The sequence below is a fragment of the Pipistrellus hanaki genome, assembly GCF_964339955.1.
Source record: "Pipistrellus hanaki genome assembly, chromosome: X".
NCBI lineage: Eukaryota > Metazoa > Chordata > Mammalia > Chiroptera > Vespertilionidae > Pipistrellus > Pipistrellus hanaki.
In genome coordinates, this window is record NC_140524.1 from 101,620,492 (window position 1) to 101,640,007 (window position 19,516).

At 39.8% G+C, this 19,516-nt stretch overlaps 1 protein-coding gene across 2 annotated transcripts in view; it reads left to right on the top strand.

Moving 5' to 3' along the window:
- The window catches only part of ARHGAP6 (Rho GTPase activating protein 6), a 468,278-nt gene that overhangs the window by 329,212 nt on the left and 119,550 nt on the right, over nucleotides 1-19,516 (top strand). The gene's annotated exons all lie outside the window — the stretch shown is intronic.

Consider the following 19,516-nt stretch of genomic DNA (forward strand, 5'->3'; position numbering starts at 1 on the left):
GGATGGGACCGTTCTTTCGGAGATTACTTCATGCACGTATGATATCCAGTTCTCAGCCCATTTTGTTGTTTCTGAAGTCCCAATAGTGAGAAAGATGCTTTTCCTTTAGGCTGAGAGCTGAACAAGTTGCAAGGACATGGACAATCTATCATTGCAGCATTGTGCATGCCATTTCCCTACACCCAGAAGCTTTAGAGTCCTATAAGCTAAGTGTAGTTTATCATGAATGATTCAAAGAATTGAGTTGACTGTAAAATTAAAGAGAGCATCAAGGTACACAGTATCTGATACTTTTAGAACCAGGAGGTAGAGGATTTTTTTTTTTTTGTACAGTTTGCCTGAGCATTGCTACTGTTAAAAACAAAACTTAATCATTGAGAAAAGACATTAAGTAATTTGCCAACGGAGTGAGGAAGGAGTGGAATTTAGCTACAGGTGTTCCCACCAGTAGGACTTCAGGCAAGACCCTCAGGTACCATCTCTGAAACCCAGGTGTGTAGCAAAAGATGTGGTGAAGTGGAAGGCAGGAGATGGCACTCGCATTCTGTGATTATTCCATGAATTGTGAATGCCATCTACTTAAAAGGTTCCATATTTAGTCAGTGGTACCTCCCTTTGGTTTGACACTGCACTGTACTTATTCCACAAATAAAGCCCCTGAGACATGAAGCACAACAGGCTGCCCTCTCACATGCACATTAGCTTTGTGGTATAAACAATTTTCTAACTTTAAAACTCTCAGAAGAAAGACCTTATACTTTGCATAGGAAGTTAATACCATGTGTCAGAGTGCTGGCTATGAAAAGTACACTGACACTTTCTAGCTCCTAAATCTGTTTTTAAAAGTTTGAATTAATGAGAAAGATATTTTAGTTGATGATTGTATTTGATGCCATTAAGTAAAATGCTTTTTAAAGTAGTGGATTGCAGAGTGTGGAAATTATTTTTATCTTACCTGAGAAGTAATTAAAGTAATTATTTTGCTTTGAAATTTGGCCCCCAAAAGTGCATTAAGATTTTGGAACTAAAATTTAAAGAAATATAGATACTTGGCTGCATTATGAAGTAACATACTTCATTTAATAATCAGAGTCTCAATTATGATCCAACTGAAGAGGTAACTGAATGTTAACAGCATAAAGTATTAAAAATGCATAATACATCATAGCTTTTGGACATGGACTGTAGAAAAAGAAATAATCACAATAGAAATAATACCAAATGATGAATGAAATTCACATACCTTTGAGTATTTGTATTCAGAGCAGGTTTCTGTCTGAAACTCAGGGATGCTTGATCCTATAGTTTTCTTCCAACTGAGAGCTCAATTTATATCATTCATAGCATCTAGAACAACCAATCAGGTTTCTGAAGGAAAAATGTGTTGAGTATAAGGAAAAATCCCTGTATCATGACTTTTTAGAAGCTACGATCAAACATAAGGTTGTATGTTGTGATTAGAGCATATAGAGTCTTTCATTATGGGCAATAATAGGTTTACAGGCAAAAAATTTCATCACACTGTCTTTAAGTCAGCAAGTAAGTTGACTGCACATGCTGATATATTCAGATTTACTTTCAAGAAGCAACTATGTCATTATCTGTTCCCTGTTTTAGCAAACATAACATTCTTTACAAAAAAAAAAAGTGTTAGATGGCTGAGTTTTTATGGTGTAATCATGATATCTCCTAGAGTTCCACATTCTTTTCTGATCAAGATAAATTGATCGAAGCCCCCATTCTGATAAACCCCAAAGCTTTCCCCAATATTTCTCTCAGGGATTATAATTTAGGGATCACTATGTTCTATTTTCCATTCTCATTGAAAGTGTTTTCTCTATTGCCTGTGGCCACCATTCTTTAACACCATTCTGGTGGCCACCAAAAGAGGGGACAAAGTCTCTTCTCCTTGGCCCCATCCTACAACCCATCTGCCATCCAAGCACCCATGAACTTGAGGTTATTACAGTAGCAAAACATTTACTGGTGATCTAAAAGGCAAGGCAAGAAATGTATCACACACCAGATCTCACACTTAAAAATGTGCTTTGGTCCTTGCAAACAAATACCTATCTGATGGAACAGGGCCTGGGCTCCCTCATCCCACATAGTATCTCAGTCTTTCTCAGTATGCTGGCCCTTCTTTGCCTACATCCTTCTGGCCCAATCCATGTTTATTGCCCAGCCAGCATGGCTCAGTGGTTGAGCATCAACCTATGAACCAACAGGTCATGATTCCTGGTCAGAGCACATGTCCAGGTTGCTGGCTCAATCCCCAGTGTGGGGCATGCAGGAGGCAGCCGATCCATGATTCTCTCTCATCACTGATGTTTCTCTATCTTTCCCTCTCCCTTCCTCTCTGAACTCAATAAAAATATTTTAAAATTTATGTCTTTTAGTAAAGCATATCCATACTTTAGTAAAGCACATGGATTTTTTTATCCTACAATTGGATCAATTAAAAAGCAAATTTGTAGCTAATGATAGGCAGCTCATGAGTTGTCTATCAATAGTAGATCAGTGAAAGAAATATGATTATATACCCAGATAATTTTGTCAGGATAACCAGATTTCTTTGACTACTTACGTAATATTTATAAAGTTTGTACATGTACACATGTTTTTATATAGGTTGTCCACATTGGCTGAATTAAACTCAAGGAGAAATTATCCAGGAAAGACAATGTATCTTATTAAGAACTACACCTTAGACTTACATACATCCTGGCCCCGTCTTCACCAAGGGTTGATGGACCTTTAACAATATATTTAGCCTGTCTGAGATCAGTTTCCTCATTAGTAACATGAAGATGATTACAGAGCTTACCTAAGAGGATTAGTATGAAAACAAAATGAGAGACATCTCTGGGAGAAATGGAAAGTAATCACCCTCCCCAGCAGTATCACTTGGGGTACAGTAAATGTTTTTTAAATGCCCATAAATAAGATTCTAGTATGGTCTTTGGGAATGAATTCGTAGGAAGTGAATAACCCTCATGGAGGGAGGTAGGCTTTGAGAAGGTTCTAACAGGCAAAATGTATATGTGAAAGTGAACATTGAATAGGGTTTTAAAAGCCAATTGTGTCCAGGGTTTGCATTTATATATGAATATATTTGTTGGTAAGGTTACGCAGAAGGGGAATAAATGGGGAGGGGGGGTGGTGAGCAGCAAGGTGCTAAAGGAGAATAGGAGGGAGAGGAAGGAAAATGCAGGTCACTTTAAATTCTCTTTCAATCCCCCCCCCAATTTTATTCAATTAAATATATCAGAATGCCTGAAAAAGATTAAGCACATATTTTTTCTACAAAATGATGGTTAATGTCTACCAGTTCAGTCATTTGGTGAACTACTAGTGGTCTTGTAGTTTTACAAAATTTACCTCCCTACCTTGTGTCATCTTTCAAGCATGAGAGTGTCTTGTAATTTTACAAAATTGATCTCATTATTTTGTCTCATCTTTCAAGAATTGAGTGTGTCTTGTAATTTTACAGAATTTGTCTCATTACTTTGTCTCATCTTTCAAGAATGAGAGTGACCTTGTTGCCACAAAGGTCAACAAGGATCCCTTATTGGGGCATTAATTGCTCTGGTCCACTAGATATTGAGTTATTGCCAATCCATTGTGCACGATTGTTCAGGCTTTGATGGCAAATATGAGAGAAATACAATGGAAATTATTTGGTTCTATTTATTTTCCCCTGCTGCCTATCCTATTATAGGGTATTAAAATATGGATCTCTAGGCTTGAAATCTCTTTTATTAATTTAGATCCCACTTATGCAGTTTAAATGTTTTTCAATGGTTTTGGGGGAAAAAACACAAAATTTCAGTTGAAAGAAACATTCATATATATATATATATATATATATATATATATATATATATATTATTGATTTTTTACAGAGAGGAAGGGAAAGAGATAGAGAGCTAGAAACGTCGATGAGAGAGAAACACCGACCAGCTGCCTCTTGCACACCCCCTACCGGGGATGTGCCCGCAACCAAAGTACATGCCCCTGACCGGAATCGAACCTGGGACTTTTCAGTCTGCAGACCGATGCTCTACCACTGAGCCAAACCGGTTTTGGCAAAAGAAACATTCTTATAAGCAATGTTTATTTATGAATAAGGTGACTTTATACAAGAAAGCAGAATTTACTAGATTGACAATTTATTTGTTATATAGAGACTATAACATTTCCAAAATATGTGTTCTTGTTTTTCTGAATCTTTGACATCATTTTTTTTTCTTTTGAAAAAGTCACTATTTTAAAAAATGGATCATAAGCATAAGATATTTTCTTCTATGACAGTATCTCTGGAATAAATTGACAATATGACCTTAAAATGTGCCTTCATTCATTTAAGCATTTATTCCAAATGTATTTGTCGAATACCTATGAACCTGAGACCGTTTGTGTTGCTATAGGGGAAAAATACATAAATGGATTTATTATTTTCTAAAAAAGCTTTTATCTAAATTATGAGTGAATAAATTCCCTCCTCAATTATAGGCTACCATTCTTGCTATGGTAAGGGTTATAAAAACACCATATTTGGGTCATCTTTTGGCCCAGAAATACCTACTCTCAGTCCCTCCTGAGGTCTTCTGGGATCAAGCAGGACTGCAAAACATACAGTTGATATGCAAGGACCCGAAGCTGGGCAACCTTTTACCCTCTTGGGCACAAACCATGAACCACACTGATAGCTGGAGATGACGAAAGCATGGGTGAATCCCAGGCAGCAAGAATCGGCCATTATCTCTCCTCACTTTGGACCAATCACATATTTTTAATAAAGATAACCCAGGGTAGTCAAGAGCTGAAGCAGTATTGAGCTCTGAGAGGAAGCATGCTTTAATGTCCTCACTTTCTATGATGCCCAAACTCCAATAGGAGGCATTCAGAAACAACAACAAATTATACATGTTTGTATATGTTGCTTTATAATTGTTTAAAAAGTTGTTCTGCCCACTTTTACAGTAGTTATAATTTTTCTCTACTTGCAGCTCATCACATTTTGCAGTGCCCATGTTGCTTAGGTAGCAACTTCTCCCCTTCTAATTTGCTGCTTACTCCAGAGGGTGCTGGAGAATGATGTGCCCAAACCTGTCAGAAGTATAATATGTGTGAATTGCAAGCAAAGGGATGCTCCAAGCAATGTGGGCCCCGGAGGCTCACTTGTGAGAAAAGCTCAAAAATGTTAGTCTTGTGGTATCGAGTTTTGACTGCTGGGAGAATTTTTTACTTTGTTTTGGGGTTTCCCCCTTTGATGAACTTCCTGGTTTTTAGCAGTAGACGAGGTGTATGTGGGTGATCTTTGGATAAATCAGGTGTTATGAGTTCCAGAAGCCTTTATCTATAGGGGCTCTACTCTAGAATCTTCTCTTAAAGCAGGTTCAGGGTTGTCCAATATTCAGGTATAATTTCAAGAGTGAATATTCTTAAATAATGGAAGCCAAAGTCAACTTTTAAATATTTCTTTTATTGACATTTACTTATAAGAAAATATTCTCTAGGCTGTTGTGTTTCTTTGTGTGTGTTTTTATTTGTTTTTGCTGGAATGGAGTTGTACTCTCTTCAGAACTCAGATAAACCACCACTCACTAATTCTGATCAGCACACTGACTTCCCTTTGCAACCCTTGGGAATGAGATATTGTGCCTTCTACTTTTTTGGGAGCGCTTTGGTACCTAGAAAAATCTCTTACAAACTAGGTGTCAGATGAATGTGTTGAGCGATTGAAAAATGTAGAGACATTATCTATGATATTAATAAAATATTAAAAATGTCTGATTTATGTGGCTTCTCCATAGACAAAGAAATCGTGCAGTCATTTAGGTGGGCTTTTTAAACAGCTAAGAGGGGTAGCTCAGCATTGCTGTTAACTGCTCCTATGGACTTCATGCAAATGGTCTCTGATAAGGACCTAAAAAGGAAATTGTTCTAAAGTTTTATAATACAAGCCATTATCCTATTAGTTCAAACTGTAATAGACTACAAGCAAATATATTACGATATATATATATATATATATATATATATATATATATATATATATATATATATCTTTTTTCTTGTGGCTGAGTTTGTTTGCTTAGTATAATAAAGCTGCTTCACTATCATTATTATTATTTTTAAAAGATATATGTTTATTGATTTCAGAGAAGAAGGGAGAGGGAGAGAGAGATAGGAACATCAATGATGAGAGAGAATCATTGATCGGCTGCCTCCTGCACACCCTAACTGGGTATGGAGCCCACAAACCCTGCATGTGCCCTGACCCGGAATCCAACTGTGACCTCCTGGTTCATAGATTGACACTCAACCACTGAGCAATGCCGGCCAGGCTATTATTATTATTATTATATTCTTACTAGTAGAATCCCTTCAACTCAAGGAGTAACTTGAAACAAATAACATAAAGAAAATCCTCTCACCCACATTGACATACTTTATTGATTGCAAATCATCAGCTCCTATTTTCAGAATACATTGGAATTAACTATGTTGTATGGCTGGTTTTTTGAAGCTATATAAAAAAGAGGGATCTTCTCCTGGGTGAGGACATTTAATAAGTGAGCAGACTTGGGACAAGACTCATCAGAAAAGCAAAAACAGAGGTAAGGATCCAGGAGGGAAAAAAAAGGCACATTTAAGAACAAGAAAATGCATTGTGATGGTATTTAGTGTGATGCTCACTGGTGATGTCTGGACCAGCAAGCCCCTAGTGTCCTGAAAAGAAGAGAGGAAACTTATTAATGAGGCGAAAGGAAATGAAATAACTATGCAGCAAAGGGAGATGGTCTCAGGGTCTCAAGCCCTGACCATATCCCTCAGAGGCCAACATTGTGACATCTCTTGAACAGCCGTTATTGAGCACCAATGAATAAGTAGTCCAATTCTAAAACTCCTCATGGCATCTAGAATTCTCCACTCTGAATTAGGAAGGAGAATGCTGGGAGTGGATGTTGGAACGAATCATCCTTCTCACCTTCAGGAAGCTAACACACTCTGTGCCCATGTCTGTTTTTTCATAAGAAAGCGGGGCGGGGGGGGGGGGGGGGCGCGGCGGGGGAGGAGAAACAGTGGTTACACCAGAAGGCATTGGGGACTGTGGCAAAGGCTGGGCATCTAAAGTATTCCAGTAGTTCTTTGGCTAGATTAGGAAAGGGCATATTAATTATACATAGGACCACTTCTGTCTTTCAAACTGAAGTTCTGTACTTTCTGCTTCTGCAGTGATTGTGCATTAAGAGACACACACATACTGAGTCATCAAGGAAAGATTCAATCACAGCTGGTGCCTGCTCCTCCCCAGGACAATGTAGAGAGATGTGTTTATGAACTAACATGTAAAGCAAAATGTTTACCATAAGAGGACTGGTTCAAATCAATTATGACACATATAACATTCCAAGTGAGGGTGTCAGACTGTATTTGTTGACAAGGATGTTTGTGACACGTAGTTAAGTGGAAAAGAGAATTTTATAGTCTTCTTTCTCTAAAATGATCCTCCTCCTCGTCGTCCTCCTCCTCGTCGTCCTCCTCCTCCTTTTCTTTTCTTCTTCCCTTCCTCTCTCCTTCCCTCCCTCCCCTCTATTCCTTTTTCTTCATTGAGGAGATATTCACCAAAATATTATCAGTTGTTATCTAAGGGACTCATTCTTTTTTTAAAAAAAAATATATTTTATTGATTTTTTACAGAGAGGAAGGGAGAGAGATAGAGAGTTAGAAACGTTGATGAGAGAGAAACATCGACCAGCTGCCTCTTGCACACCCCCTACTGGGGATGTGCCCGCAACCAATGTACATGCCCTTGACCAGAATCGAACCTGGGACCTTTCAGTCCGCAGACCAACGCTCTACCACTGAGCCAAACCGGTTTCGGCAGGACTCATTCTTTTTTAAAATATATTTTTATTGATATCAGAGAGGAAGGGTGAGGGAGAGAGAGATAGAAACATCAATGATGGGAGAGAATCATTGATTGGCTGCCTCCTGCACGCCCCACACTGGGAATGGAGCCCTCAACCTGGGCATGTGTCCTGATTAGGATCCACCCCAGGACCCTTCAGTCTGCAGGCCAAAGCTCTATCCACTTAGCCAAACCAGCTAGGGCAAGGAACTTAGTCTTGAAAGTCTCTGGGAAGTCAAGATTTTATTTCATTCCTTTTAAATAATCTGTGAATGGAACAAATACAAGGGAGATACAAGATGTTTGGGGTGTAACATTTCTCCTTCATGGTCAGCAAAAATGATGAGTCAATGATAGCACCAGATCCTCCCTAGCCTTGGGTGTATTGTATGCTCATTCTCAAGAGGAGAAAAAGCTGAACATAAAATCAAAGACCAAAATAATATACATTTATTTAAAGTGGTAGGGTCCCAATCCTACTACAACACTAGTAGAAAATATCTTAATAATATAAGCATTCACAGAAAGAGTTTGCACAGCTTGTAATTTGAAAGATCTGTAAGCATTTGCTAAATATCTGGTGGGGTAATGTTCAATAAGGGAAATTATATGCAGATGGATAGTATATTGTTTGGATTATAATTAACCGGTAACTGTCGGGAGAGAAAATGTTACATCTGCGTTAATGGAGGTAACACAGTCATGTAAAATCAAGGTTTTAAATTTCTGCTTGTTAAGCAAAATACACCAAAAGTAAGTTGCACTTTCCTACTGAGGTTCAACATACATGAAAAAAAAGCAATATGCCATGGTGGAGAGAACTTGGCTTTGGCAGGACAGCCTAGGTCAAAATTGTGGTTGAGCCACTGACCCTTGGTGCCAGACCTTGGCCAATGTTCTTGACTCTTTTGTACACTTACCTTCCTACCTGGAAAATGGAGAAATATTAGTAAGGGGAAACTAGTAATGTCACTCAATATACCTTTGATTCTGCTAAAACATGATTTCCAGTATTAAGAATGACAATTCCTTGCTCAAGCAGGGAATACACAAATTCAAAGAAACAAAAGGAATAGTTTACCACCTAAAAGGTTGGAAACTGTCATTCTTACATATTGGATGGGCCGAGTTTTTCTTTCATTCTTGGGCAGAAAATGCTTATATTCTTACACTTTAGTTGCATACATTTCATCTTCATCTCTTATGGAAATGCACACACAGTCATAAATGTAAAATGTCAGAGTAATATTTTCCTATGATCTGCTCATTATATAAGGAGCGAGAAATATGTGGTAGGACCTAAGGACCAGCAATGTTACCACTTCCGGCAGTATTGGCATTCCGAGTATCCATTCCAGTTTTTGTTTCAACTAATGCCTCCTTGAATGTGGACAGAGCCCTGAGCAGCTTTTTCAGTTATTATCTTCTATCACATTCCTAAATTATACAAAATTCATCAATAACTGTAAAGAATTATTTCCAAACCTCTATTATAAAAAATCGCATCATGAGTGGTATGTCTGCTTGGAGTATGTACTAGATCTGAAGCTGATATAATTCTGAGGAATGAAATAAATCAGGAAGAAGGCCAGAAATCAATATAATTCTACTCACGTGTTTTATTATTGTGTAATTTTTACTTGAAGTGAAATTAAACAGATGCAACATTCTGTCACAGAACTCTGTGGAGTGAATGCATCTTTGTTCTAACTATAGATGACATTTTCGCCAGGATAGTGCTAACATCGCTTTAGGATCATAAAATTACCAGTTTTAAAATCTTACCTAGTGCATCATCTTCATCATCATTGTGCTCTTAGGACAATCATAGTTGTGTGCTATGTCATTTTGTACACCTCTGGAATTTTTAAATGATTAGAATAAAATATTTATTTAGTATCTGTAATATTCAAAGCATAGGAAACATAAATATATAGCACTAGAGGCCCAGTGCATGAAATTCATGCACAGGGCGTGCGGGGGGGGGGGGGGGGGTGTCCCTTAGCCCAGCCTGTACCCTCTCCAATTTGGGACCCGTTGAGGGATGTCTGACTGCAGTTGGACATCCCTCTCACAATTCAGGATTGCTAGCTCCCAACTGCTCGCCTGCCTGCCTGCCTGATTGCCCCTAACCACTCCCCTGCCAACCTGAATTGAACCTGGGACCCTTTAGTGCATAGGCTAGCACTATCCACTGAGCAAAAGCAGCTAGGCCAAATCTATGATTTCTTGGAAGGAAGGAAGGAAGGGAGGGAGGGAGGGAGGGAGGGAGGGAGGGAGGAAGGAAGGAAGGAAGGAAGGAAGGAAGGAAGGAAGGAAGGAAGGAAGGAAGGAAGGAGAATTGAATAAGGGAAAGAAGATTTGGGTGAGATTACTGTTTTAAAAATATCCAGTGGGAAAAATCACCCAGTTTTCAGGTCATTAAATAAGATTGAAATTGTTATTTAAAAATAAAATGGTATGTCAGTGGTCTTTAATTTAAAGGCTTGGAACCATGATGCCAATAATTCAGAAAGTATATAAGTTGGGATTTGGAGTGTTCTATGCCACAACCATAAAAGTGGTATAAACGGTTCCCAAAGAGTTTTACTTAACTCAGCTTTCAAATTATTCTGCGGACTATAAACACTCCTTAGGCAGAAAGGAAAAGAAAAAAAGCATGAGATTTGATTTATAGCATGACTAACAAAATCAAGTGAGCAATCACAGTTTAATCAAATCCTACTAATCTAACTTAGGCTGAGGAATGGAAGAAAGAGAGGAAGCGTGTGGGCTTTAAAAATACGTAAATACCAGAAAGTCAGTTTTGAAGCATGACCTCTTTTCTGTTCAAAAAGGCATGAGTGGGGGGAGGGGGGGCCTAGTCCTGCCTGGGAACCCATATAAATAAAGGGGTTGGAAGTTGTGTCTATGGGCTTTTCTCATTCTCAACTTCTGTCCCGCTCAGAGTGGGAATCTACACATCATTGAGGTGACAGCTGGCATGTTTGCTGCGCTCAATGTGGAGGAAGTGGTTTTTCCAACTGCTCAGGCCTGTGTAAAGGTGACCGTCTAGGACCCGATGCCCTGTGCACAGCAGTGCTAGCACACCGAAGCCGGTGAGCCAGAATTGTGTTTATAAATAGGCTGCCATTACACAGCGGCTTCTCTGTGAATCCAGAACGTAAATAGTCCTATTTCTCATGGACTCTGGCAATTACAGCATGTTGCTTTTAGCTCTTGTTTTTTATCACAGATACTACAACATGCATTAGACTTGTGCTGGCTTAAATTTATTGTAACCAAACATGTTTTGAGGATATTTTTGAGATTTTAAGTGTGCGCATCTATGAGACCTTTCCTTTACCCTGTTCCCCTCCCCTGACATTTAAGATATAGGCTAGCTAGAGCATCTGGACGAGGCTGGGTCTCATAGACCCACTCTAAACTTGAGTGAGAGCAGTCCTTCTGGGGGAATACCTCCCTGTGTGAGTGGGCCCCTAGAAATAACTATTCCCACTCAGTTCTTTCTAGCATTGTTGTGAGGAGCATGTGAAATGTTCTAAAGCAAGCAGATGGCGCACTGCTTAACCATAGTAAGCACTTAACAAACTGGGAGCTAGCTTTAGCCAGTGTGGTTCAGTGGATAGAGTGTTGGCCTGCACATTAAAGGGTCCCGGGTTCTATTCTGGTCAAGGGCATGGACTTGGTTGCAGGCTCCTCCCCAGCCCGTGCTCTGGTCTGGGCTTGTGCAGGAGGCCACCCATTGAAGTACTTCTCTCAAGTTGATGTTTGTCTCTGTCTTTCCTCTCTCTCTCACTCTCCCTAAAAATTAATGGGAAATATCCTCAGGTGAGGATTAAAATAAAACAAAACAAAAAATTGGGATCTAATCCATATATATTGTATGATTAATCCATATGATACATTAGCCAAAACAGCTGAAGTCATAATGTTACAGAAAACCGCAGAAGAACAAAGCAATACTTAGAGAGATGGAGTTACATTTATTACGCTCGGGTCCAGAGGAAAACGAATCTCAAATTCTGGGCCCCAACATGCAGGAATTCTCCCTATTTATATGATCCTACCCTCTTTGTCTCCCAAATATGGAGTGTTTCCAGCCCCCTTTTGCAAGTTCTTAAAGAGCCAGTGTGTACTGGGACCTTGAGACCTCAACCAGAGGCCTGGCCTGGCGCCAGCACTGATGACCTTGTCTGGGGAAGGTTATATCCACAGAAGCCAAATAGCAGGGTTAAAATTTCAAACAGTTTTCATACAAGATGGATGCTTCAATAACATGGTAGAATATCACCTTGTGATCATTTTTTGGTGAAATTGTACAAGCTGAGGCCACGTAATATTGGGTCTCTTTACAAACCGGTTCTTGATAGGCCAGCTCTGGCTTTTTTATAGTATAAATTTAGAGGAAGTTTGGTGTTCTAAATCAGCGGTCCCCACTCATGGATCACCAGCGATCCTTGAACCACTGGTTGGTGACTGCTGTTCTAAATGGTCTCAATTCAGACTATACTTCAGAACCACTTGTGTAGCTTTTCAGTAATACTCCTGTTTGGGTCACATTCCACTTAGCTTCTGATTTAATTGTTCTGAGCAATCACTCCAACTCTTTGTATTTTTTAATCACCTGGGGAGATTTTAAACATATTGTTGGCCAGGTGCCACCTTCAGAAATTCTGTTTCAGTTCCATATAGTAATGTACAGCCAGGGTTGAGATGCATGGACTGCAATACATCTTATTTTATGAATTCATTGTTATATTTGTCTCCAAGACCTTAACTGTAGGTAAAAAAAAAAATAAAATAAAAAAATTGCAATTTATCAACTCTACCCAAATCAATGTGTCGTTTTATTCATTTAAACTTTTTTATTTTTTTAAAATCCTCACCCAAAGGATAATTTTTCCATTGCTCTTTTTAAAAGAGAGTGTGGGGGGGAGGGAGAGGAAGAGACAGAGAGAGAGAGAGAGAGAGAGAGAGAGAGAGAGAGAGAGAGAGAGAGAGAGAAGCATCAGTGTGAGACACAGCTATTGGTTGCCTCCCGCACATGTCTGACCAGGGCCAGGATTAAGCTTGCAACTGAGGGATGTGCTCCTAACCAGAATCGAACATGGGACCCTTCAGTTCGGGGCCTGGCACTCTATCCCCTGAGCCAAACCATCCAGGGCTTATTTTTATTTGAAGTGGATTCTGTTCAGTGCCATGGGTCAGATTAAGAATGCTCAATGCAATGACATTTGCAATTGTTTATAAAATAATAGCAGCAGACCCACCGTGGGCACTCAGAAAACACGTGCTGCTGATTGGCAAAGGGGTGTTTTTCATGGGCTCTTGGTTTATCCATGAGTATTTCACTCCAAACTGACTATTGCTCAGCCTTTGCATGAGGGTGCTGAAATGTTGACTCAATGAATGGGTACATTTCATGAACCACCCAGCTGAGCGGGTTCCTTTGGGTGTAGCTGTTTTGCTTTTTCCTTCCTCTGAATATATGGTTTTGTTCACTTAATCAAACAAATCCAGTTGTTTTGCTGTTCTGTAGACACATTCTTTGTGTGGCCAAGAATTCTATTTGTGGTGGCCACACCACAACTCCCTCTGAATGCAGAGCAGCCCAGCACACAAGTGCTAATTTGAATCAATTGTTAGGATTGCCAGCAACAAACCAAAGTGACCTCCAACACTGGGTTCAATTAGCAACCCTGCAGGCAAAGCGAGGAGTTTATTCCATCATCCTTCCCTTCATCCATCAAGAACCTTTATCTTCCTGAATGGTGAAATAATAACAGTGTCAAATTGAAGGCATATTTCATTCATCTTAATTTTCTGTGTCTTTTTTTCTGAGTATGAACTTAATATGTGTTTGTGAATCAATTCGAATAACATAGAAATGCATTAGGCAGGACGTTCAAGTCCCAAAGAATCCCATCCACAAGCAATGGCTATTCATGACCAGGACACTGAGGCCCCCTCGGACTTTCTTCCAGATACTTCTCCCCAAGAATTACTCTTGATTGTTGTTTTTTGTTGTTTGTTTGTTTTAAATATATTTGTATTGGTTTCAGAGAGGAAGTGAGAGGGAGAAGAAGATAGGAACATCAATGATGAGGGAGAATCATGGATCGGCTGCCTCCAGCACGCCCCACACTGGGGATAGAGCCCACAACTGGGGCTTGTGCCCTGACCGGGAATCGAACCATGACCTCCTGGTTCATAGGTTGATGCTCAACCACTGAGCCATGCTGGCTGGGATCCCCAAGAGTTACTCTCTTTTTAAAAAAATATATTTTATTGAGTTTTTACAGAGAGGAAGAGAGAGGGATAGAAAGCTAGAAACATCGATGAGAGAGAAATATCAATCAGCTGCCTCTTGTACACCCCCTATTGGGGGTGTGCCCGCAACCAAGGTACATGCCCTTGACCGGAATCAAACCTGGGACCTTTTAGTCTGCAGGCCGACGCTCTATCCACTGAGCCAAACCAGTTTTGGCCCAAGAGTTACTCTTAATCTGTATTTTCATAGCACACTTTGGTTTTACCTATTTGCATTAATTGTTTCATAAAGTATATTATCTTCTGTGTCTGACTTCTTTTGCTCAACAAGATGTCTGTGGGATTCCTCCATCTTGTTGGAGGTGGCTGGCATTTATTCTTATTCCTGTGTAGCATTCTATTGTGTGAATATATCACAAGTTGTTCATTCTACTTGGATAGGCATTGGGTAGTTAACAAGTTTTGTTGCAAATAATGTTGCTATGATCATGCTAGCACACATTTTTTTGGTACATATGCATGTGTTTCTATTGTTTTTATTGCCAATGCTTCATTTTTTATTATCAGAGATGGTGTTGAAGTGAGTATGTCTGTAAATGTATCTTGCACTTTTTATAATATTTCTATAAAATTCATTTGTAGAAGTAGATTGCTAGGCCAGGGGGTATGCACAAGTACATTTTGAGTAGATACTGCAGAACTCTTCTCTGAAAACATTTTGACTCTTAAACTCGCTCTGCACCCCAAGAAGCCTGTTGTGCCCGCATCTCTTTGCTGTTGCCATGATCTGTGACGCAGATGCAGCTCTGTGTCTTCTGGACTACAAGGCAGAGCTAATGGGAACCAGAATCTTCTCTCTGGCCCTTTTCACACACTCCCTGGTGGCTAGTTTCTCTCTCATGTGTCCACTGAAGGACAAGAATGAAAATGACCTGGTGTCCTAGGATGCCAGGGACATGGCCAGCAGAAACGGAATAAATGGATGTTATGAGAAGATGTTTCAATGGCCCCCATGTCTCGAAGTGCCCCCGCCCCCTTCCAGGCTAAGATGATGTCATTTACCAGGTGGAGATAGGAGTTTCTAATCTGGGAATGACAATCATAGATTTTACCAACAAGTGGTCCATTCAAAATGACCTGTCATTGGGAGCATGAGACTAGGGCATGGTTTTCTGATCTTGGAGCTCTTGCCCTTTAGGGTAGGATCATTCTCTGTGCATGTTTCGGGGGGGGGGGGGGGGAGCGGTCCTGTGCACTGTAGGAGCTGTCCTGTAGCAGCATCCCTGGTTTCTACCACCGGAAACCAGTAAAACTTCACTCCTCAGCTGTGACAACCGGAAATGTCTCCAGGCATTGCCAAGTGTCTCCTGGAAGGTAGAATCACTCTCATTAAGGACCATTGGGCTACTGGTTACAGAGAACCTTGCTCTGAGTCAAATTATGTTCAGATTCTGGCTTGACCACTTCTTATGTGTGACCTTGGGCAAGTACCTGAACTCACTGTGCCTCAGTTGGCTCATCTGTAAAACACAGATGTTAGTAGTAATACTTTCATCAGTTGTAAAGATTAAATGAGTTTCCTTTAGCACAAAATAAGTATTCAGAGTTGTTAGCTTCATTAGTCATTATTATTATTATTATTATTATTATTATTATTATTTTAAGGCTGAGGTGGTGGAGAAAAGTGTTCAGTTTCTACAGAAAGATGTGGATAATGAAAAACATAAAAGGACAGTGGATTCACAGCTCTTGGAACAGGTAGTGGGAAAGCATTATTTAAGTTCTACAAACACAAACAATGCCATTTGGTTGTATCTTTCTTCCTTCTCAAATTAACATTTTCAGAGACCAGAGTTTGTGGAAAATAGACTTTGGCAGCAGAATTGGGAGTTTTTAGGAACATGTTGAATCACTGGGGGAAAATATTTTATTGTGTTCCTCTTCTTAATATGAAATTAGTATATGTTTAATAGCTTATTAAACATTTATTTTTTATTGATTTCAGAGCAGAAAGGACAGGGAGAGAGAGATAGAAACATCAATAATGAGAATCATTGATCGACTGCCTTCTGCAAGTCCCCAACTGGGGATTGAGCCTGCAACCCAGGCATGTGCCCTTGACTGGAATCAAACTCAGTACCCTTCAGTCCTCAGGATGACACTCTATCCAGTGAGCCAAACCAGCTAGGGTTACACTTTTATTTTAAATAATATGTTCAGTGCTAAACAGCCATTCAGTTTTTGACCTAATTGAGGAGAATGTTATCTGCTATGAGCTTTGTTGGGCTGATTCTCCCCTGATGTCCTCTTCTCCCAGCTGAGGTCCAACTTGGACAGACTCTGATGCCAGGAAATGGGTCTTCGTACCAGTGGGACAGAGTGGCATCCTGACCAGGGTTCCAGATGAGGAGTGCAAAGCCAGGGTTGTGACTTTGTGTTGCCAAAGTGCCATCCTGGCAACTTCTTTTGGGGTCTCAGGTTCTCAACTGAGCAGGTGGGGTTAGGTCAGCATTTCCCAACTGTGTTCTGGGGGATCTGAGTGATGCGAAGAGATGTTCTGAAAAGAAAAGGAGGCGAGATTATGGCAAATGTATTTAGTAGATGCTCTGAGTTATAATTTTCCATCTGTACGACTTCTCCATTTTTCCTTAGCTATTGTTTATTGTAATGGCTCTTTAAGATGGAGCTGACATGAACAACTTTCTCAAACTTATTCGATCATGGAACAGTTTGGGAGATCCTATATTAAATAATTTATGAGTCCCTTGTATGTATAGAAATTTCTTGATTCTTTCTGTACTTACATTGCTGTGACAAATTACCGCATAGTTATAGGCTGAAAACAATCACACTTAAAAAAAACACCATATTTTTATTGATTTCAGAGAGGAAGGGAGAAGGAGAGAGAGATAGAAACATCAATGATGAGAGATTATCATGGATCAGCTGCCTCCTGCAGGCCCTATACTAGGTATTGTGCCCCAAACCAGAATTGAACCTGGGACCCTTCAGTCCACAGACTGACGCTCTATCCACTGAGCCAAACTGGCTACAGCAACGCACTTACTAACTTACAGCTCTGTAGGTTAGGAATCTGACACAGGCCTCACTGGACTACAATCCAGGTGTCAGTGATGCTGCATTCCTTCTGTGGCTCTCAGGGAGTCTCCATTTCTTTGCCTTCTCTAGCTTTCAGGAACCACCCCCATTCCATGGCTCATGGCACTCTCTCTCCATCTACAAAGCCATAGATGTTGCAAGCCTGACCACTTTTCAATAGACACATCTGCCCCTCGCTGTGAACTCGGCTGGAAAAGATTCTCCTATTTTAAAAGCCCATGTGGCCTGGCCAACATGGCTCAGTGATTGAGCATCAATCTGTGAACTAGGAGGTCATGGTTTGATTCCTGGTCAGGGCGCATGCCTGGGTTGCAGACTCAAACCCCAGTGTGGGGCGTGCAGGAGGCAGCTAATCCATGATTCTCTCTCATCTTTGAGTTTCTGTCTCTCTCTCCCTCTCCATTCCTCTTTGAAATCAACATGTATTTAAAAGCCTATGTGTCCACCTGGATAATATAGGAGAGTCTTTCCATCTCGAAATAATTAATTTCATTACATCAGTAAGGGCCCTTTTGCCATGTAAGATGAAATATATTGAAGTTCCAGGGGTTGGGGTGTGAACATCTTTAGGGGTCTCTTATTCTGCCAACCACACTAGCTGTCCCAATGGTGTCTCCGTTTCTCAACGCTGGAGGATGTGAGATAGCATTCTGTAGAACCAGAAGGAAGTTCATGAGATTGTTTTCTTATTTATTTGCTTCTGATCAACTCTTGCAGTATTGAACAATTGTCTTGAAATCTCACCCACAGATAAATAAAGTCAAAGAATGCAAGAGTAATTATAAGAGGCTACTGAACTATTTTGTGTGGCATTTTATTTTTAGCTTCTCTCCTGATACAGACAAGAATATTTCCTTTAAAGAAGCTAGGCTCTAAACAGTTCTTTATTTTAACATGTACAATTGCCAGGCTGGATATCAACAACTAATCTTTGGAAATAAGATAGGAACATAGAGGAGTTAAAGGAATTATTTTCTTTTTGTGATATAGCCATTACCTGGCTCAATTTCTTAAAAAAAAAAAAAAAAGTGAACACTACAAACCTTTAAATTTTTCAAGCCATTCATGCTCATAAGGTGGTGAGAGAAAAGAAACTGAAGGATTGTTCTTCTCACGGCTTGATAAAAGTTCCAATGGCCAACTTATATGAATTGGAGACACTATATGGGCTTACTCATAGTTGTTGATATTTTATATGATGTGACAGGAATGAGGTGGAAAATGAGATTTACACTAAAACATATTTTTAAATCTTCATATTTGTACTCATGCTGTTTAAGTTTATGTTGTTGTTTTGTTTGGATATTTATATAATTATCAAGTGATCTAGCGATTTCACTCCTAGGCCTATGCCTAAAAGAATTAAAAACATGTCCACATGAAAGCTTGTACATGAATATCTGTAGCAGTTTTATCTATAATGGCCATAAAGTAGAACCAACCCAAACGTCCATCAACTGAAGAATGGTTAAACAAAATTTGACATCGCCATACAATGATTATCATTTGGCCATAAAGAGAAATGAAGTACTAATGCAGGTGAACCCTCAAAACATGCTAAGAGAAAGAAACCAAAAATAAGCAAATCCATAGAGAGAGACATAGATAAATCAGTGGTGTTCAGGGCCTGATATGGGAGTGTAATGAAGAGCGGTTGCATTCACCCTCCGCTGCCTTCCCTGAGATTTGAATCTGTTCCATGCTTCTGTGTCTCTGGATCTACATATTCTATCTAATGAAGTGGGAATATGCTAATTGACCATCACTCTGTCCCAAAAATGGCCGCATCCACAGCTGAGGCCAAGTTCCCTTAAGGAGCTTTAAGGAACAATCAGCAGGGATCTGAGGCTAAGTCCTCTTCCGCCCCCTTGGGGCTTGACAGGGGACCTCAGGCCCCACCCCCCATCTGACAGGACTTGACAGGGGACCTCAGGCCCTGCCCACCACCCCAGTTTCTGTACCTTGTACTCAAGTTTGCTACAAAATTGAAAGTGCTCAAAAATAAAGTCTATTAAAAATTCACCCATTAGTTATAACTCTCCAAGTCCCTGTCATATTTTACTATAATTTATTTTTTAAACCCTTTTTTGTATGCCATTGCTCAAGAGGAGGCATTATTTGGCTTATATCAAAGCAAAAGTATTTAGCCGAGTCTCTGAAACACTTTAATTTATCATTTTTAAAGTAGCATATCGAGAAGAA